This window comes from Cetorhinus maximus, chromosome 8, assembly GCF_964194155.1.
Source record: "Cetorhinus maximus chromosome 8, sCetMax3.hap1.1, whole genome shotgun sequence".
NCBI classification, from domain to species: Eukaryota; Metazoa; Chordata; class Chondrichthyes; order Lamniformes; family Cetorhinidae; genus Cetorhinus; species Cetorhinus maximus.
The window spans coordinates 122644946-122667166 of NC_135886.1; positions in this window are offsets into that span (position 1 = coordinate 122644946).

The following is a 22221-nucleotide window of genomic DNA, read 5'->3' on the forward strand; positions in this document are numbered from 1 at the left end:
CCAGGAGGTCACGGACGCCATCTTTGCGAAGGCACAGAACTTGGTGCGTTTTGACTGGGATCAGGCAAGCCAGGAAGCAAGGATTTCCGGCGATCTTTGGTTTTCCACAGGTGCAGCGTGCCTTCAACTGCACGCACGTGGATCTTAGGTCTCCGTGGCAACAAGCAGTCCAGTATGTGAACCACTCACTGAATGTTCAGCCGGTGAGCGACCACCACAAACACATCCTACAGTTTTGCACATCATTCTCAGGGAGCATCCATGATTCCTACATCTCAGCAGGTCTCAGATCCCTGACATCTTCCAGGGCCCACAGAGGCTGCAGGGTTGACTTCTCGGGTACAAGTGCTACCCACAGAGGACGTGGCTGAAGATGCCCGTGTGGCGGCCTCAAACTGCAGTTGAGCGACGGTACAACGAGGCTCATGCCGCAACCCGGACTTTGGTGGAGCACACGATTGGCAACTTAAAAAGGAGGTTCCGGTGCCTCGGCGGGCTTGGTGGAGCCCTGCAGTACAGTCCCCAGAGTGTGCAACACAACCTGGTGCTGCAACGGCGGGAGGGCCTGGCTGAGGAGGAGATGGAACAGTTACACGTCTCATCTGGCCATCGAAACAGATGAGGCCCTGGAAGGCGAGGATGCTGGCGATGAGGCCATTGCAGTGACCAGATGAAGCAGGCGTGCTCATGAGGCCCTGATAGCTACAAGATTCGTGGAGGATGATGACAACATGCAGTGAGGACACTCCTGACCCCCTCACCTTGCATCTGTGAATGTCTGACACCTGTCTGGCTGATGGCAGCGCACATACCCTCTGTGATCAGGCTCATGTCATGGAGACGCAGCGGGGGCCCTAATAGTTACAAGATTCCAAGAGGATGATGACGACATGCAGTGCGGACAATCCATAGATCTCATATTGCACCTGAATGTCTGACTCTTGTCTGGCTGAGGGCAGCTCACTGCGCTCTGTGATCAGGGTCATATCATGGAGACGCAGCAGTGATACTTTAACAGCATCTGATCCTTTGACAGCCTTAATCACCTGACCCCTTCAGGAGCACACTGTCACCAGACACAGATGCTGAAGAGATGGGGGGCCAGCCACACCTCAAAGGTGCTGAGGGCACACAGAAAATCACAGAACTCTGTGACGCCTGCCCAAAACATCCTGGCAGCATTGACCAGCACTATCGAGGTGCAGGCATCACTGATATGTCGAGTCACTGTGAAGCCGGACAATCACTTTGCTCTTACACACTGCACAGGGAAGAGGCCCTGGACTGAGACACCTGCCTTTATCCTGTGCAGGAACCATGGTTTCACATCTGAGTGACACGAACACTGCTCATCAGAACAAGGAGCAATAGGCAGGGAGACATCTTTGGGAGTTTGTTTACAACAGTGAACATTATGTACAAGTGATTAACACCCATGCCCAGGCTGTACAACTACATCTTCTTAACCTTCCTAACCTTGCTGCTACGTCTTGGTGCTCTCCCCACATCCACAGCGGAGGTAGAGGCAGCCTGTTAACTGCTACACCCTGTGATGACCTTGGCGCGTGTCCTCTGCAGGACCAAGACCTGGAGGGCCCCGTTCAGCCTTTGGGCTACTGTGGTGTGGCAGTGGCACCCTCTTTGGCCTGCGGAGCTGGAGATACGGGGGTCACTGGAAGAGGGGAATCAGATGGGACGGACACTCCCGGAGTCACCTAGGTGGATGGCCCTGGGGTGTGCACCTGTTTACCCTCCTCCCTATGGGTGCTGGAGGGCCACTTGCTGACTCCTCCCAGAGCTTGGCTTTGCAGCTCAAGCAACTGAGGTAGAGCCCAGTGCAGAGACTTGTCATCTGACTCAGACTCAGCAGATTCCTGGCCTCCAGCTGTCCTCCGACTGCCAGCATCCTTGGATTTCCTTGCCTCTGCCTGCTGTGGATCAGACAGTGCAGTGTGCACAGCAGATTGTGACCCCGAAGCTAATCTAGAATTAGGTCCCTCCGAGGTGTGTGTTTCTGCGCTGGGGTGGAGGGCATGGTGAGCACTGTGATGGGTCTTCCATTGGTCTGTCTGCGGTTCCTCTTCCGAGGTGTCCTCGGGGCTGGAGTCGATGACCTGACTCGGGGCTGCCCTCGGCTGCTTCCTGGATGTGCCTGTGAGAAAAAAGAGAGACAATTAGTGCACGGCAGGGGACTGTGAAACAGGGGACATCACTCACAGTCTGGTTGTCTGATGGATGTTGCAGTGCAGGATCCTCACTTAGTTGAGCGCCACCGGCCTCACTGTCTGCACTAGGAACAGTCCAGATCCTCACCAGCCAGCTGGATGGCTCTACTTTCAAAGGCTGGGAGGACCTTCAGCTTGGGCATGCCTCCCCCAGTCTGGGACATTTCCCTGTTTTTGTGGGCTAGCTTATCCTGCAAGGAGACAGATGGAGCGAGTGTAAGCAAGATGCCTGCCATGCAAGATGAGAAAGATGCCTGGTATGTGTGGAGTGTGAGTGATGCCATGGATGGCATGAGGACATGATGGGCAGGGGAGATGGGGGTGTTTGTGAGAGACTGTGTGGTGATGCCCCTTGTGCTGACAGTGAGTGTGAACCCTGTGGAAGAGTGTGTATGTGTCTGTGTGAGTTGAGTGTGTTGAGAAGATTGACTTACCCTAGCAGAATGGAGGAGATCATTCATCCTCTTGTGGCACTGGGTGGCAATATGCTTTGGAGGGCATTGGTGCTCTCCATTGCCGCCGCCTCCTCCCATGCTGGGTTAGTGAGTTTGGTAGCTGATCTTCACCCAAAGCAGGGCTGGAAGATTCCATCCAGCAGGCGCCCCAGAGAGTCGTCATTAAATTTAGGAGCTGCTGTCTTCTTTGCTTTCGGGGCCACCTGTCGCCTGGAGAAATCCTCTGGTCTGAAGAGATGAAGTCGGCTGCGTTCTGGTGCATTTCAAATATGGTGCCCGGAGCGAGGAAGTGCTGAGGTCGTGGCATGGCGGGCAAATCCGAGCCCACCTGCTAGCGATCTGGTGTGTTTCCCGTGCGTGCATTATTAATGAGCTAGGACACGCCAGGAAACAGATGATACAGCACAAAAACCCACCATTATAGCCAATTTCATGCCCGCCTCCGCACTTAGTGCAATTCAGGGAAAATTCCACTGTGAGTTTTAGGTAGGTGGGGTAGGCAGCAGGAACAGGAAGAACTCAAGCTCCTTTGTCTTTAATTTGTGGCCCAGACTATTTTATCAATTTGTCTCCCAATCTGTTTTATCAATTTGTCTCCCAATCTGTTTTATCAATTTGTCTCCCAATCTACTTTATCAATTTGTGACCCAATCTATTTTACAATTTGTGGTCCAGACTGTTTGTTTTATCACCCACTGACCAGCTGCCCACCTGAAATAAACTTTGTGAATAGTATCATTGTAAATTGGGCACAGGATGTTGCTCCCTAAATTGAACCTGCATTGTGCCTGGTTTACGCTCATAAAACACTTATTGTGAGGTCCAATTTCTACCTCGTAGCATTTTTATGCAATGCTCCCACACACTGTGGCCCTTGCATCTGAATAAGAAGATATGGGATTCAAGTCCCAATCCAGAAATTTGAACACACAGTCCCAAGTGACACTTCAGTGCAGTGCTGAAGGAGTACTGCACAGTTGAGGTGTTATCTTTCAGATGAGATGTTGAATAGATACCCCATTTGTCCTATCAACCGCATGTAGAAGTTCCCATGCCACTCTTCGAAGAGAAGGGAATTCTCCCATGTTCTGGCCAAAGCTTTTTCCTCAGCCAAAACCTAAAACAGATTTTATGTTTTATGTCATTTCTTTTTTTTGGGGGGGATCTTGCTGTGCATAAATTGGCTTGCATACTTTCTACACCACAACACTGAAAAAGTGCTTCACTGGTTGTAAAGCAATTGGAATATCCTGAGGTTGCAAAAGGATGCGAGTTCCTTCTTACTATTGTTTCGGTATATATTAAGCACGCAGAACAAACTGCAAGGCTATCAGCATTCTTGGGAAAAATCAGATGCCAAACTTTAGAAGATAAATAGAACCAGTTAGAACAGAACATTGGTTGAAGGAATGGTAGTGGACTGTAAATTTCACTGTTAACCCATGTTTTTACTTTTACTTGCAGAATTGACAACCCAAAGGACAAAGATCAGTTCATGGGGAAGACAACCATGTGGCAGCACAGCTCCCACAGCAAGGGAGACAATGATAGCATCACAGATGGCAACCTTAATCCCCATCCTCTGATTAAGACGCTATCATCTGATTAACAAGGACATTGCAAAAGGTTATTCTTAGTGGCATTAGGACCACTGCAGCAGATAAACCAGAGGTAGATTATTAAAAGTAATCTTGGAGGAAAGTTTATAACTCAATTTGATGCTCATCCACCATACTAATGACATTTAGAAACTTAGGGCAGAGTTTTGCCGTTGGCAAGCAGGGGGCGGGGCCCGCTCGCCAATGCATAAATTTTCAGGAAGGCGGGAGCGCAGCAAAATCAGCTGCAGGCCCGCCGACCTGTCAATGGCCAATTGAGGCCATTTACAGGATCATTTAAACAATTAAAGGACCTGCCCGTCCAACCTGAAGGTTGGTGGGCAGGCCAGGAGCCCCGGTGGGCAATAGGAAAAACAAGAAACCTCATCCAGCGGCGGGATCAGGTTTCATGCAGGGATTTAAAAAGTTTAATAAACTTATTATGTAAACTATGAACATATCCCATCTCATGTGACATTGTCACATGAGGGGGACACGTTAAGAATTTTTTTTTCTATTTTTAATATTTTTTAAAGTATCAGCGATCTCCCTGAGGCAGCACTTAGCCTCAAGGAGATTTGTGCTCTTTTGTGCGCATGCGCGAAAGAGCGCACCCTCGCTTTTGGTGAATCTCCCCCCCTCCCCCCCCCCACCCACACAGGGAGCGCATAGCGTTTCCCGCCGGACGTCACCCTGAACGGGCCTTAATTGGCCCGCCCACCTAAAATGGCAGCGGGGCCCGCTTCTCCGGCGGGGATTGGCTCCTCGCCCGCCGGAGATTGGGTCGGGCCCGCCCGCCCAACAGGCAGAAAATTCTGCCCTTAGTTGCTGAATATTGCTGGAGTAAAGGGCTTTTGATCTTACCCCATTTAAAAAAAATGAGAAAATATCAAACATGTGGCAGAGACATTTGAGCTTGGTTCTCAAGACTTCAGAAGACCTAAGACTACTTTTAACACATGGGGTCAAGCTTTATCTGTTAGGAAGTTATTCAAACACCAACTAAAATGACATGTTGCTTTTCTCAAGGCCTTTGCACTGTACTTCATTAGAAGTGGCATTACCTCTGAAAAACAAACATCCTAAACTATATTAGTGCATCAACCCCTAATTATATACAAAACTACACAAACACAACGAAAGATTGTCAGATATGCTTATGTTCTCATTTTATAACTATGGAAGGAAGGTTTCCTTTAATTGCTATTGGTAGCATCCTATTCATACTCATCTATACCATTCCACTATGAATAGCAAACAGAAGGGAAATCTTCCTCCAATATATATTGAAGAGAACTTTCTGTAACGATTCAGGTTATTATATATGATGCGACTTAAAATTAAAATGTCATGAATTATATTGCCCTGGCATCTACAGCCAGAAAAATGTTGCATTACAGTGTAGATGTTAAATGTATGTGGTATTTTGTGGGATTTTTTTTCTTTATTCTTTCATGGGATGTAGGCCTCGTTAGCCAGGCCAGCATTTGTTGCCCGTCCCTAACTGATGTCCTTGAACTGAGCGGCTTGCTAGGCCATTTCAGAGAACTGCTAAGAGTCAACCACATTGCTGTGGATCAGGAGTCACATATAGGCCAGACTGGGTAAGGATGGCAAATTTCCTTCCCTATAAGTATATTAGTGAACCAGATGGGTTTTTACAACAATTGATAATAATTGTCATGGTCGTCATTACTGGGACTAGCTTTATATTCCAGGTTTATTAATTGAATATAAATTCCACCAGCTTCCATGGTGGGATTTGCGCCCATTTTCCCGGAGCATTAGCCTGGGCCTCTGGATTACTAGACCAGTGGCATTATCACTACGCCACCACCTGTGGCATTGCACGTCTTCAGGTATTATACCCACAGTTACCTCTACTCTGTTTCTTCTGTAAGCTACATAATAGTTCCTTTAAAAAAAAAACATCAATTATAAGCAATAGTTCTTTTCCCCACAAACCTTTCACCCTTCCACTCTCTGCCCATGCTTTCAAGTTACTGACTCACTGGGATATAGGTCACTGGGTGACTCCCACTCTCCACTACCTTGCTCACATGCCAGTCTCACAGTGACTGTCAGCAGGCCATTGGATTCTCAGGTCATCACAGCCTCTCTGATCCTGCCCTTTGCCAACCAGTACTATCCAATAGGGTAATTTTATAGCCATTAAGATCTAGAGCCCTGAATAATGTTTCATTTCTAATCCCACCTCCCTAACACAAATATACTAAAGCCAACTTCTGTCTTTCACCATCATCCCTTTTGTCATATTCAATCTCTCCTGCCTTGCACCCTATCACACGCATTCCCTTTTGTTTCTCCCCACAGCCCCTGCCCCATCATTTCCCTGTCTCTTGCTTAAATCCTGTTACACCTTTAACAGTTTCCAGTTTTGACAAACGGTCATTGAGCTGTGACATTGACTCAGTTTCTCATTCTCCAGGTGTTGCTTGCTCTGCTGAAGTTTCCAGGATTTTCTGTTTAAATTTCAGGTTTTGTATATTACCCTGCTAGTTCCAGTTAAGATCTGTCAAATCATCACATACCAGGCATTGATCCCCAATCTTTGTAGATCAGTGTGGCTCAGTTTTGCTTTAGTCAGATCTGATAATGTAAATAATACACGCACATAGATTATATCCATTTTAAGATCTTGATTGCTCTAATAAAATTCTGCTGTGTTTCACTCACAGTCCATAATGACATCAGAATCACTTTGTTAGATTAATCCTTCTACCTCTCCACTAGCCATCTGCCATCCTTTTATGTACATGTTTTTTTAATGTACCCAGGTGCTCCCATCTGTTTAAACATTACTCATTTAATAGTTTTCTACCATGTTAAGGCCTAGGAATCAAAATGACAACATTTAATCATACATTGCAAGAGGAAAAAGTATTTCTTAGCAATTTCATCAAAGGGCCGTCGCGAGGTGGCAGAATAGTTTGTCAGGCATTTTGTCAGGTTTGTAAACAGGATGCACAATGGGTTGGGTGACTTGGTGTTATCAATCAGCTTTGTGGGAACAACCGACACATACTGCAGTAATAAAAACAAAAACCTACTGCGGATGCTGGAAATCCAAAACAAGAACAGAATTACCTGGAAAAACTCAGCAGGTCTGGTAGCATCGGTGGAGAAGAAAAGAGTTGATGTTTGTGGACTCGAAACATACTGCAGTAAGGTTCCTTGGCTTACCTGAGTGTCCATTCACTCTATGTGAACCCAACCATGTTGATCTGCTTTCTAATTTTCAGGTACCTCATTCAGCTGGCCAATCTTCACATGAAAGTCTAGATAGGGAGTGTAAGCAGGCAGGCTATTCAATAATACAAGGCAATTCACACACACACATACAAACATTACAATTATAAAACCAAGACTGCAACAGTGTGCGGTGTAGCGTCTAAACATTCTTATCACACCCAATACAATGGGATGGGTTTCAAAGTAAACTCTACTATAATGAACCAGGAACTGAATCTGCCTGAATGCTTAGTAATACGGCAACAATATATCCTGTAACAATGAGGACAGGGAATCCAAGTCAACCATAAATATATAACCCTGAACTTCTGCTGGGTTAGAATTGTAGAATGATGCAACTCATAAGAAGGCCATTCAGCCCATTGTTTATGTCTGCAATTTGGTAGAGATATCCAGTTAGTCTCATACCTCTGCTCTTTTCCTATAACCCTATGATGTTTTCCCTTCAAGAACTTGTCTAATTCTCTTTTGAATGTTACATTGAATCTGTTCCCACCATCTTTTCAGACAACCTATTCCAGATGATAACAACCAGTTGTTCTACCAGTTTATGGGTTTCATTGTTCTCCCACTAGATTTATGACAGGAAATATGGCCAGATACTTGCTTTGCACACCATTATTTCTCCAGGAGGTGGCAATTCAGCCCTTCAAACCTGTTCCTCCTACTGTTGACCAGTTTATTGCCACATTGTGCATTGCATCCTCATAAGTTACAACTGGTGTTCTGTATCATGCTACTCAGCCTAGATGACAATTTTTCAGTTATGTTACTGTGTTAGTGACATCAAAAACCAACAGTAAATAAATGAAATGTGAAGTCATCATGTATTTCACAGTCTATTGATGACTTTAAACTATGTCTATATGCATGTGTATATATATATATTGAATAAATGCTCCTTATATAGATATGAAATATTCATTCTATATAATATATTGAAAAATATTCTGTCTGGATGCACTGTATTTCCATTATAAATCTCTATGTTGACATTTATAATGGAAACCACCTAAGTAAACTTCTAATTCTGTCATTACCCCCTCTGCCAGTGATAGTGCTGCAGCAGCTTTACTTTGCATCTTCCAACTCCTCGACAGAGAAGCTCCTATACTCTGCAAATTGTCCTAAGGTTTTCTATTTAACTGTAAATAATATCAAATCAGTGCATGATATATGGACAGAAATATATGCTTAAAATAGAAAATGAATTTCAGCAGTGAGGGTCTGGGCTCTAACATAACTTCATTTGAGATTACACATGATCTTGTACAGGTAATTATACATAACAGTTTTAAAGCTATCAGTTAATAATTTAGGACCAAACCAATTTCCCTTCCCTTTCTGAATGCTCACCTTTGTTATTTCCACTTATACTATATACTCAATTACCAAAGGACAGTAACAGTCTGCATGAGGAAGTATTGTAAATTAATGTGTAAATGATATTGACTTGTTGGCCATTATTTAGTTTCACAATATTTCATCACAACTTCTTTAAAAAAAAAAGTGCAATGAAGCTTGAAGCCAATCTGAGCTTGACATTAACTGTTTTCTACCTGCTTTTTATAGCATTTGTGTGAGAAATACATGTCAAAGAATTGCCTCAGATCAGTAACTTCAATATAACACAATTCATGTACAAATGTTTCTTTTAAATAGTTTATATAATTTATCGTATTTGATTTTCTCTACCACAAAGAAATAAAATTGTTTATCTGCCTTCTGAGTTTTAAAGATTTATAGTTAGTTTTACTGTAGGTGTTGATAGCATTGTCTGAGCCATCAGTTTGAACCTGCCTCAGCACAGCAACTCCGTCCTCTATCATCAAACAGCTTTTCTTATGTGCGCACACCTCGGCATCCTCGGTTAGCAGGAGAAGTCTGAAAGTTCACAAAGCATGGCAGCTTACCTCAGCCTCCTCTCTTAATCTACAGAGTGTCATTATACATGAACATCAGTGTCTCAGAGAAAGCACTAACACTTAAATGAATGATGGCCTCAGGACACATACACAGTTCCTTGTGATGCCCTGAGTGTTCCAATAGCCTCTTTGTGAACCCTGTTAATGTATTAAGTACCCGTATTAATGTATATTCAGATAAAAGAATATGTAGTTGATTCATAATATAAAATGAGAATGAAACGTTTCACCATTAAATGCAGAGATGCGCATGCATCCATGTTTGGACATGGTATCTGCATTGCCCATGTTTATGCTTCAGTATCAGTGTGAAGATGGTTTGAATTTCCCCCATTGGAATTTCTGGATTCATGCTCTCAGTAGAGCAGCTTTGTTGTCCACTGCAGCTCTTCTTGAATGTGCACATTGTTCCTTCAAGTGACTCCAGCACTTGGGTGGACAGGTCAGGATTGGACTACCTCTTGACACAGCAGCTACAATTGAAAACTTAAATTGTCATTCGGCTGGTGTGGTTGTAGCAGTTTTTGGGGCTGAAAGGAAAATTACAAATTAAATGAAAAATACATATGAATAGTTTGTAATTTTGCCAGCAGATCTTGGAGGTAAAAACAAAAAGCTAAAAGTTACTTAATGCTGTCAGTAGGCCATTGCTTCCCAACTTGTCTCCTTGTAATTTTGTTCCAATTGCACTGTATGTGAGCTATTCCCTCCTTGGCTTCCTTTGCTTTAACACATTAAACTGTTTTACCATATTGTTAATCTGGAGTTTCAAGTCCATTCCATCTCATGGTTACCAGGTAAGTGTCACTGATGTTTTTGCTCGATAGACCTCACTTAACCTTCCTTAAGGTTTATATCCAAGATCCAAAGAGCCCAGAATTCTTCAATAGTATGTTAATCATATGTCTTGCAGATGCATTAAATAATGAATGATATGCTTGAAGCTAACCAAAATTATGATTGAACTCTTTGTAAAATGACAAATTTGCAATCTTCAGGTTTGGATTTGTTAAGGTCTGCTGTCTCATTGACTTAGGCGATTTACAAAATTGTAAAAGCAAAATAGTGCGGATGCTGGAACTCTGAAACAAAAACAGAAAATGCTGGAAAAACTCAGCAGGTCTAACAGCATCTGTTGAGAGAAAGACAGAGTTAACGTTTCAAGTCTGTATGACTCTTCTTCAGAGCTAAAGAGAAGTAAAAATGTGATTAAATTTATATTGTTTAAGTGGGGTGGAGCAACTGAAGCTGGATAGAAGGCCAGCGATAGGTGGAGGCAAAGGAGAGATTGACAAAGGTGTCATGAACAAAAGGACAAAGGGGTGTTAATGGTAGTGGTACTGGATAAAGGAGATGCTGATGGTGGCATTAAGGTCAGAAAGCAGAATGTGGTAATAACAGGACAAGGTAAGCACTCTGGAAAGAGCAACATGAACAAGTGACAGATGGCCCTAGTGGGGGTGGGGTGGGGGGAGGGGATGGTGGTGGGGAAAAAAGATTGAAAATAGGATAAAAGGTGGGGATAAAACAATGAATAAAAATGAAAATAAAAATAAGTGGATAAAAATAAAAATGAATATTGAAAAAAGGGGTGAGGATGGAGGAGAGAGTTTATGGTCTGAAGTTGCTGAACTCAATGTTAAGTCCGGAAGGCAGTAAAGTGCCAATCGGAAGATGAGGTGCTGTTCCTCCAGTTTGTGTTGAGCTTCACTGGAACATTGCAGCAGGCCAAGGACGGACATGTGGACATGAGAGCAGGGTGGTGTGTTGAAATGGCAAGCGACAGGAAGGTCTGGGTCATGCTTGCGGACAGACCGAAGGTGTTCCGCAAAGTGGTCACCCAGTCTGCGTTTGGTCTCTCCAATGTAGAGGAGACCACATTGGGAGCAGCGAATGCAGTAGCCCAAATTGAAGGAGGTACATGTGAAGCACTGGTTCACCTGAAAGGAATGTTTGGGCCCTTGGACGGTGAGAAGGGAGGAGGTAAAGGGGCAGGAGTTGCACCTTCTGTGATTGCATGGGAAGGTGCCATGGGAGGGGAATGAAGTGTTGGGGGTGATGGAGGAGTGGATCATATCTCCCGGAGGGAACGCTCCCTATGGAATGCCAACAGGAGTGGTGAAGGGCAGATGTGTTTGGTGGTGGCATCATGCTGACGTTGGCGGAAATGGCGGAGGATGATCCTTTGAATGCAGAGGCTGGTGAGGTGAAAAGTGAGGACTACGGGGACCCTATCATGGTTCTGAAAGGGAGAGGAAAGCGTGAGGGCAGAGGTGCGGGAGATGGGATGGACACGGTTGAGGGCCCTGTCAACCACAGTGGGCGGGAAGGAAACCTCGGCTAAGGAAGAAGGAAGACATCTCAGGAGTGCCATTTTGGAAAGTGACATAATCAGAACAGATGCGACGGAGGCGAAGGAACTGAGAGAATGGGATGGAGTCCTTACATGAAGCAGGGTGTGAGGAGCTCTAGTCGAGGTAGCTGTGGGAGTCGGTGGGCTTGTAATGAATATTGGTGCACAGTCTATCGCCAGAAATTGAGACAGAGAGGTCAAAGAAGGGAAGGGAAGTGTCAGAGATGGACCATGTGAAGGTGATGGAGGGGTGGAAATTGAAAGCAAAATTGATAAATTTTTCCAGGTCCAGGCGAGAGCATGAAGCAGCACCGAAACAGTCATCGATGTACCGGAGAAAGAGTTGTGCAAGGGGGCCTGAGTAGGAATGTTCCACATACCCTATAAAGAGACAGGTATAACTGGGGCCCATGCGGGTACCCATAGCCACACCTTTTATTTTGAGGAAGTGAGACGAGTTTAAGGAGAAATTGTTCAGTGCAAGAACAAGTTCAGGCAGAAGGAGGGGAGTGGTGTTGGATGGGGATTGTTCGGGCCTCTGTTTGAGGAAGAAGTTGAGAGCCCTCAGACCATCCTGGTGGGGGATGGAGGTGTAGAGGGATTGGAAGTCCATGGTGAAGAGGAGGCGGTTAGGACCAGGGAACTGGAAATTGGTGATATGATATAGGGCATCAGAGAAATCATGGATGTAGGTGGGTAGAGACTGGACAAGGCGAGAGAGAACGGAGTCAAGATAGGAAAAAATGAGTTCCATGGGGCAAGAACAGGCTGACATGATCGGTCTGCCGGGACAGTCCTGTTTGTGGATTTTGGGAAGGAGGTAGATGCGGGCTGTCCAGGGTTTGGAGACTGAGGTTGGAAGCTGTGGAGGGAAGACCTCCAGAGGATTTGAGGTGAGTGACAGTCCTGGAAACAATGGCTTGATGTTCTGTGGTGGGGTCATGGTCCAGGGGGAGGTAGGAGGAAGTATCTGAGAGTTGGCGCTCAGCCTCTGCGAGGTAGAGGTCAGTGCGCCAGACAACAACAGCACCACCCTTGTCTGCAGGTTTGATAACAACTTCAGGGTTGGACCTGAGAGAATGGAATGCGGCAAGTTCAGAAGGAGACAGGTGACTTGATTGAGGTGTACAAAATTATGAGGGGAATAGATAGAGTGGACAGGACAAAATTGTTTCCCTTGGTGGAGAATTCTAGAACCAAGGGACATAGATTCAAGGTAAGTGGCAGAATGTGTAGGGGGACATGAGGAAGAACTTTTTTACACAGAGGGTAATGGGTGTCTGGGATTCGCTGCCCAAGCTAGTGGTAGAGGCAGAAATTTAAACTCTTTTAAAAAGTACGTGGATCTGCAGCTTAAGTGCTGTAAGCTGCAGGGCTATGGGCTGGCTGCAGGAAGGTAGGATTAGAAAGAACACCTGGGTGTCCTCGGGCTGGCATGGACAAGATGGGCCGAATGGCCTCCTTCTGTGCTGTAACTTTTCTATGGTTAGAGTGTGTGAGAGGAGCAGGGAAATTGAGATGGTCGATGTCACGCCGACAGTTCTCAATTAAAAGATTAAGAGCAGGTAAGAGGCCAGAGGGAGAGGTCCAGGTGGAGGGAGAATACTGGAGGCAGGAGGAAGGATCCGTTGAACGGGGAGAGGACTCCTGCCCAAAGAAGTGAGCACGGAGACGAAGGCGGCGGAAGAAGAGTTCAGCATCGTGCCGAGCCCGGAACTCATTGAGGTGAGGGCACAAGGGTTTGAAACTGAGTCCTTTGCTGAGCACTGAACGTTCAGCATCAGAGAGGGGAAGGTCAGAGGGTATGGTGAATACACAGCAAGGGCCGGGATTAGAAGACGGGATGGGGTCAGAGGGATGGGAAGGGGTGGAAGGTCCTGGATGAGCGTTGATATCAATAAGTTGTTGGAGCTTGCGTTCCTTAGTACCTGAAAGGAAAAGACAAAGTCTCTTGTTAAGGCGTCGGATGAGACGAAGAATAAAATGAAACTGGGGGCAAGGACAGTTTGAGATAGGGTGAATCGGTGCTGCTGGAGGGACAGGTCAAGTGTTTTCATATAGCGGCGCATGGCACTGAGTGTGGATCTCAGGATGCAACGAGAACAGCAGTCCGAGGAGTGTTGTATATCCCGGAGATACCTGTAATCCTGGGCGGATTCAAAACATGAGGGATGGAACTTCAGTTGGAATCAACGTGGGGTAAGTCGGAGATGGAGACAGTCACTAAGGAAGGAAATATGGCTGTGAAAACGAGTTTTGGTAAATGCCTTGTCAAACACCAGGAAGGAAATGGAAAACAATGAAGGTGAACAGGGCAAAAGAGACAAACGGAAATAAAATTGTAAATCAGGTTTCTAACCTGAATTGAGTAATATGACATACACTAACACGCAATATTGTAGCAGGTCAGTCTTAAACTGAATATCAACATTGAATAGCTTTGAGACCTCAAATTTCCAATTTAAGGAGGTTTGTGTTAACCAAACCTCATGACTGCATGGGCTTGTACTATTTACTTCTGTCACTCCGTTCACTATCTTCACTAACCACTCCATTTGACCTGACATTAAAAAATATGCAGCTACAGGATTCCACACAAACAGTTCATTATAGACCTTGACAATGTTCCAACATATTGCTGGTTGGTCTGTCACATTCTGCCTACCTTAAACTTGATGTTATTCAAAACTCTGCTGCCTGTGTTTTAACTCAGACAAAGTCCAGTTCCCCAATCACCTCTGTGCTTGCTGACCCAGAGGGCTGAATTTTTGTGGAATTGGGAGGACTTCCCACCCCCATTTCCAATAGGCCCAATTTTTTGCCGGTGAGTGAAGAGGGTGAGGCATGATTCACACTGAAACCGAAATAGCAGGGCCATTTGAACTTAGTGCTGAATTCAAACAGACCCAATTTTGGCTTTTGCAAGGGTGGGAGTCACAAATTGACAGATTAGACACAAAAACCCTTGAAGGGCAGATAAGGTCTATTTAGGTGTCAGAATCTGAAGCTTCTTAAATTTGCCCCTCTTTAAGCATGGAAAAAAGGGCTTATGCTATCATTAAGAGTTTTAAACAAAACTTCTGCAGGACTGCTTTGATTGACAGGTCATCTGATGTAGGTTAGGAAAAACATTGCCATCAAGCCAAGCAGTTTCAAGAAGGCTCTTTTTTGACATGGCTCCATGGACTATTATTATGTTGTTATGAATGTTTGGCTGAGTTTCAAAAGATATGGTTTCCTCAGCAAGGGTTCTGAGTTCACAGTTTGATTGACAGTATAAAGAGGTTATTAAAAAAATTAGCTGTCTTTGTTGTAGGATCTGAACAGAAATTTGTTTGGTTGTTTAAAGGATTAACCACCAGAGGAGATGTAAAAGCTTCAGATAGGTTTTTTGAATGGGAGCTTTTTAACTATCAAGCGTGTTTGAGTGAGAGCTGCATTAGAGAGTAAGAAGTATCTATTTTTTCCATCTCCACATGGCTCCTTATGTCTCACCACGGTGGATACTGTGAGTGGTTATGGAGGTGACATGGGGATTTGAGGTGGGAGTGGGTGGGAGGGGCATGAGTTGGAATGGAGGTGGCATGGGGGTATCAGGGGCCATGGGGGGTGAGTGGGGAGGGGCGAGGGCTCAAGGGCCCCATTACATCTAAAGCAAGTGGGATGAAGTCCCAGAGAACCAAGCCAGGGCTCATAAGCAGCCCACCTTGGCACTCGCCTACCCCCAGAGCCACCTAGGGTCTGCTTCCAGGGTCGGCGGGCCTGACTCAATACTGTCCCCATCTCCCCAGAGCAGGACCCTAATGGGACCCTTTAAACCGAGGCGTGTCTTCCAACTCAGGAAATCTCCTGACTCTAGTTACCTGTCTCGGTGGCAAGAAACATCTGGCCCATATTGTCTCTGGGTCAAGCAATGTCCTGATGTTAAAATTCTCATCCTTATTTTCAAATCCCTCCCATGGTCTCATCTCTCTCTATCTCTGTAATCTCCTCCACCCTCCAAGATATCTGCACTCCTTTAATTCTGGCCTCTTGTGAAGCCGCAATTTTAAATGCTCCACCCCTTCAGTTGCCTCAGCTCCCTCCCTGGAATCTCCTCCCTATACCTCTCCACCTCTCCACCTCACTTTCCTCCTTTAAGACACGCCTTAAAACCTACCTCTTTGACCAAGCATTCAGTCATCTGACCCAATATCCCCTTAGGTGGCTCAGTGTCATATTTTGTTTTATAATGTCCCTGTGAAGCACCTTGGGACGTTTTATTATGTTAAAGACGTTATATAAATATGTTTTTTTTGGGAAAAAACAACTTTTTTCAAAGGCTTATTAATCCATTTTTAAGGGCAGGAATCCTCAGAGCAGTGCTAATCATAGGCAATTAGACAGTTAATATTTTCTACATGAAGTCCAACACGTCTTACACAAATTGATGAAGAGGAAAAAACAGTTTATTTTTCCTTCACTTACTTGAACAAAGTCTCCACCTAGTGGCGGGAATAAGGATAACATGCATGTCAGGCAGTGTTAAGACGATGGGGTAAATTCACTGATTCTGTGTCCCCATGAAACAACCCTATTCAAATGGACAGATCTGTGCTCTCTTCGTCAATGGCCCTCTGCTGGGAGTGCACGATTGAAGAATATACTCTTACAGTGGAGTCATTTCAAGATATATAATACAAATAAGTTGAAAGGGTGCCATTAAATTTAGATTAAACATCTTGGTTCAGGAAAAGTAAGCAAACATTTAGATCTAATTCTTCGAACCTTGTTAATTTCAAAAATCTTAGTTAACTCTTGGCCCATTTGCTGAGAATAGATGGCGGAAGGTATGTTCCTAGAGCTGCTTAGAAAAGTACATCACTCTGAGAAGATAATATTCTGATTGTGAACTCTCATTCTGTCTATTACTGTTTGCTTTTGTGTTCTTGTCTCTTCTAACAGTCTAGCATAACAATGGCGCTAGTAAATGAAGTCATATAGTGTTTTGTGACAGAGGTGTGAACAAACAGTTGTGGTTGTGTTGGTTGTCTGGCTGTATTGGTACTGATTAGGGGGAATTGGAGCACCACTACTGCTGGAGTTTCTAACGAAGAGCTGCTTAGGTAGACTGCTTCCAATCCGATGTCACATAATGGCCATAAATAGACAAACTTATTTTGAAATTCAATAACATAAAATCCAATTGTGCACTGTTGCCCAGTGCTGGCAGTGTGCAGGTCGCTTCAGGTAAAGGACATAGTGACTATTTGCTGATTTTTGTCAGCATTGCTTACTGTTTAAAAATTGCATGACCAGCACAAAAGTGGCTTAAAATAGAACCAAACTGAGACAATCGATATTGCATTTCTGGAATAATTAATGGGGAACAATTTTGGCAAATCCAGTAAAAAATATCAAGATAAAAGCAAAATACTGCGGATGCTGGAAATCTGAAACAAAAACAGAAAATGCTGGAAAAACTCAGCAGGTCTGACAACATCTGTGGAGAGAGAAACAGAGTTAACGTTTCGAATCCGTATGACTCTTCACCCACCTCGTATGAAGAGCCATAAGGACTCGAAACGTTAACTCTGTTTCTCTTCATAGATGCTGTTAGACCTGCTGAGTTTTTCCAGCATTTTGCGTTTTTGTTCCGGTAAAAATTTTGATCTGACTGGTTAAAACCAACAAGTAGAATTTCTCTGATCAATGTTAAATCCTCTGTTACACTGGCCGGAATTTTCCATTCTGGAGTCTAAGTTTGGTGGTGGGCGCAGAAGCGGGAGTGATTTCCGTGGGATGGCCGACCACACGCGATCTTGCGCTGTTCAGCTCAGTAAATATGCACTTGCGAGGAGATTGCTGATTCTCACGATGGGGGCAGGTTGTAAGTTGCCGTCCCCGCCATTACATCATGGGGGCCGAAGGTCCAGGAGATGTATTTAAAGGGCAATCGGACAGCGTGCACTATCCCTTCCAACTTTGCCCGGTCACTGGTCCACCCTTCCCCTCTAACCCTGCCTCCCTCCCTTGGCCATCCTCCGTGCAACTTGCACAGCCACCACCCGGTCTCAAGCTTAGACTGGCATTTACAGACGCTCCCCAAAGCGGACAATGCAGCGGCAACTCACCCTTAATCATGGAAAAAGTCTATCTCACCAGGTGCACGCCCCTTACGTGTAGTTGTCAAAGCGAACATCCTTGCTGGTGGAGAACTTCATTCGAAGGGGAACTTAATTCCGGCGAGGTTGCCTTTTAATGAGCACGCATGACATGCTAATGCATGCAAAAGGGGTACCCCGACATTTGTTCGTCGGGAGACTCGACCCGTCTTTAAAGTCCCGAGAACGTAATTGCTAAAGTTCATCCCACAGGAAACCAATTTTTGGCCTCGGGCCAAGTTAAGTTCCGCTGCCCGCCAAACTTCCTGCTGCTGGCGAGACCGACAGAATTCCACCCGCTGTGTGTACACTTCCTAAACTTGGACCCAATAACCACTTAACCTGGATTATTCTCATTTACAAATTTCCATCCACACCCACACACCCACACACCACACCAGAAAAAAAGCAAGGATTAAACATTAATGGATTAGTGACATCCTTTCTTTTAAGTTGTAGGTTATATATTTTTCATACCAACTAGATGTGGGCCTCCTTTTTCCTCTGATGAGAAGCAAAGGGTGACAAAACAGGCAATAACAGCTACAAAGGGGAAGAATGAGAAGAAGCGTGTAAGGGATATTGAAATCATTTTTTTGCAATTAAATTAGGGGAAAAGAAGGTGGTTAGGAGGATCTTGGCCTCTTGAAAACAGTAACATTGTTAATGAAAATGAGGAACTAGCAAACCTGCTGAATAATAGTTTTGTGTCATTATTTAAAACAATGGGAAAAGGTCAGCATGCCAAACACTCTAAGGAAATTACTATTGAATCAAGAACCAAAGGGCGTCACCAAAGTTAATCGAATCAAAAATCAGTAATAAAGAAAATAATGAAACTAAAGATTGCCAGATTCCAAGGACCAGATCGTTCCCATTCTACAGTTTTAAAGGTAGTCGGTGAGAATATTGCAAGTGCACTAACTAATATTCCAAACTCCATTTGATTCAGGAAATATTCCTTTGGATTGGAAAAATGCACATGTCACACTGCTAGTTAATAAAGACGAGAGAAAAACATCTGTTGCTGGGAAATTGCTAAAGTCTCTCTTGCAAATGTAAGTTGACCCTTACATTGACCAACATTGTATCATTGTTCACATGCATTACAGTACTTTTTCAATGGGAAAAGTGCCATAATGTATTAAAAATGTTTTTAAAAAGTCCTCTGCTATGATGTTTTTGTGCTCTGAATTAATTGGCCTGGCAGATCTGGCTGTTTAAAAAACCCTGCTTCTGAAGGTATAAAAAATAGTCTGAACCTGCCCCATCCATTGATTGACAGGCACTCTGCTTTGAAATGAAAATTGATATCTGTTCTATCAGCGGAGCTAGAAGCTTTTGTTATGACAACTTTTCCATTATGAATGTTTGGCTGTGTTTCAAAAGCTTCAAACCAGCAGGTGGTCTTATTGATCCAAGGATTATTGAAACTTTTACAAGCCTTTAATAATAGATTGTGTCTTTGATGTGGTTTCTAATTTGTTTGCAAACTTAATAGGCACTTAAAAGATTACAACTTTTTTTCTCTTGGGCTTTTTGATCCAGTATCAATGATAGTGCATTTGAATTCTACTTTTTCTTAGATTGTTACAGGTTTAATGTTTATCCAATGATTTTTAAAATTTCCCATTCCTACTGCATGGCTGCTGAAAACTGTACATAGCGCATACCTGATGAGTGGCCACAGAGGATACATGGGGGCATGGAGGTGGCATGGGGAACTTGAGATGGTATGGTGTGACATTTGGGATATAGAGATAACATGGGGAATGTGAGGAGCCATGGGGTGGCATGGGGGAACATGAGAGGGCATGGCGTTTAGTGAATAAAGGTGGCTTGGGCTGGCATGGGGAATGTGGAGGACCATGGGTGGCATGGGGAATGTGAGGGGCTGTGGGGTAGCATGGGTTAATGTGAGGTGGCAGGGCTGGCATGGGGGTGGGGTTTAGGGGGCCTTTAAATGATGTTGAGAGCTGGGCTGCTGTGTTGGAGAACTGAGGGGGGCCTCCTGGCCTCTAGATTGATAAATAGAGTATGGGGTTTGAATACAAAGCGATCCTCCAGACCTCTGTATTCCTTTAAACATCATGTCGCTATCACCAGAGTCAAATTCGAAGGAGTGACTTTCATATCTCTCTGGAAACATTCAGTAGTTCCCTGAGAAACAACTGGAATCGGAAATTAGAGCCTGAAGGACAAACAGTGCAAAGCTTCAGAGCACTGGACCTCAATATATGATGGGATACAATCTCAGGATGTAGACTCCACTCTACATGATTCCCATCTTGGGGAGTTTCCAGTCATGTGACAATGTTAAGAGCAGACCAGACATTTTGTCACAGAAAGAGAGGGAAAGTTAGAGGAAGGTCCCAGAATCTGGTTAGGATAGAAAATGTATACAAAGCTTAAGAAAGAAATGTGGCTGCATTAAAGCCATCCCCTCCAAGCAAAAACATGACATTTATGATAAATTTCCAGCACCATGACTCACATGAAATGTAAAAATTGCACAAGGTTAATGTATTTTAACATTGTGGCTCACCACAGTGTGGGGGAAAGGAGAAACCTTTCCTGACCTGCCCAACAAGGAACTGAAGCTGGAAGTAGGGTATTTGCTGGTACTAGTTAAGTTCTATTTATTTATGTTTTTGTCCTAGTCAAAATGAATCTACTGAATGATAAATCATTCATTTTTTTTTAGAACTGTAGGTTGGGATATTCCACATTAGGTTTCTTGGTGAAAACAGTGAACAGATATGGGGAAATTGTGCAGCCACACACCCTGTTATTGTCTGACTATTAAAATTAATGGTTAAGTCTGGGGATATGCAATGTCATGATATGTGTTGCCTGGGTACATTAAGAGCACTGAAGAAAATCCTGGCTGTCAAATGTACAGTGTGGAAACTTGGATTGTTGTGTAGCAAGTAATTCTAAGTGCCCACATATAACTAAATGATTCAGAAGAGGGGTCATGGAATAACATTAAATTGTCTATTTGTATTCTTCCACCCATAGTACTGTCTCTACCAATTTTGACAATGGGTCTTCAGTCGTATCATTACCCTCCGCAGAACCAGACCAATGGAAAGACAGATGCAGAACTGTGCTATCTGTTATACTGGTAATGAGTACGATAAGTAACTCCACTTCTTCTGACTTATAAGGAATAGTGGCGGCTGGGGAGTAGCTCGTGAAACAACGAGGATCACTTGGACCTGATGGCCAATCTCCTAAGGTCTTAAAAGAAGTGTCTGCAGAGATAGTGGATGTAACCTTCCAAAATTCCCGGGATTCTGTAAAGGTCACAGCGGACTGGAAAACTGCAAACATAACACCTCTATTCAAGAAAGAAGGGAGACAGAAAGCAGGAAACTATGGGCCAATTAGCCTAATATCTGTCATTGGGAAAATGCTAGAATCGATTATTAAATAGGTAGTAGCAGGACATTTAGAAAATCATAACACAATCAGGCAGAATCAACAGTGTATTGTGCAAGGGAAATTGTGTTTGACTAATGTATTAGATTTCTTTGAGGATATAACAAGCAGGCTGGATTAAGGGTACCCAGTAGATGTAGAGTATTTAGATTTCCAAAAGGAATTCGATCAAATACCACATGAAGCATTACTGCACAAGACACATGGGGCAGAATTTTCCCGTTGGCGTAAGGGGGCGGGCCCCACATGCACCCGTGTAAAATGACGCTTGGTGACATCGGGCGAGCGTCCTGACGTCACCATGTGCCATCGCGATATTTCGGTGGGCGGGTGTGCGATGCTCTCTGATGCATGACCGCCATTAATTAACGGGCCACTTAAGGCCCCTGGCGCTCCAATCGACCGCAATTTTTCGGTACCCGTGCAATCTTCGGGCACAACGGGCAAGCGGGTAGGACACATTTGTATAAGCCTCATCCACGGGTGGGATAAGAAGGCTCAGTGGGTCGCGAGTGTGCTCTCTCAAGTATTGATGTTTCAAAGTTTCTGATACTTGTCTGTGTGATCTTCGATACTTCAAAATGCATACCAGCTGCTTGGTCTGGACTCATGAACTTCAGGTCAGCACTCTGCAGTGAGGAATCTTTTCTGGGCCTGCAGGTTTCAGGAAGCCTTCCCTTAGCCTGGGAATGGGAGCTGAACTGTCCACTGGAGGCAGCTCCTCTGAGGGAGGGCTAGAAAGGGGAGGAGGCCAGGAGTGCACATTCAGCCTCCAGGGGAGCCACCTTTGGAAGGTCAGGTGCAG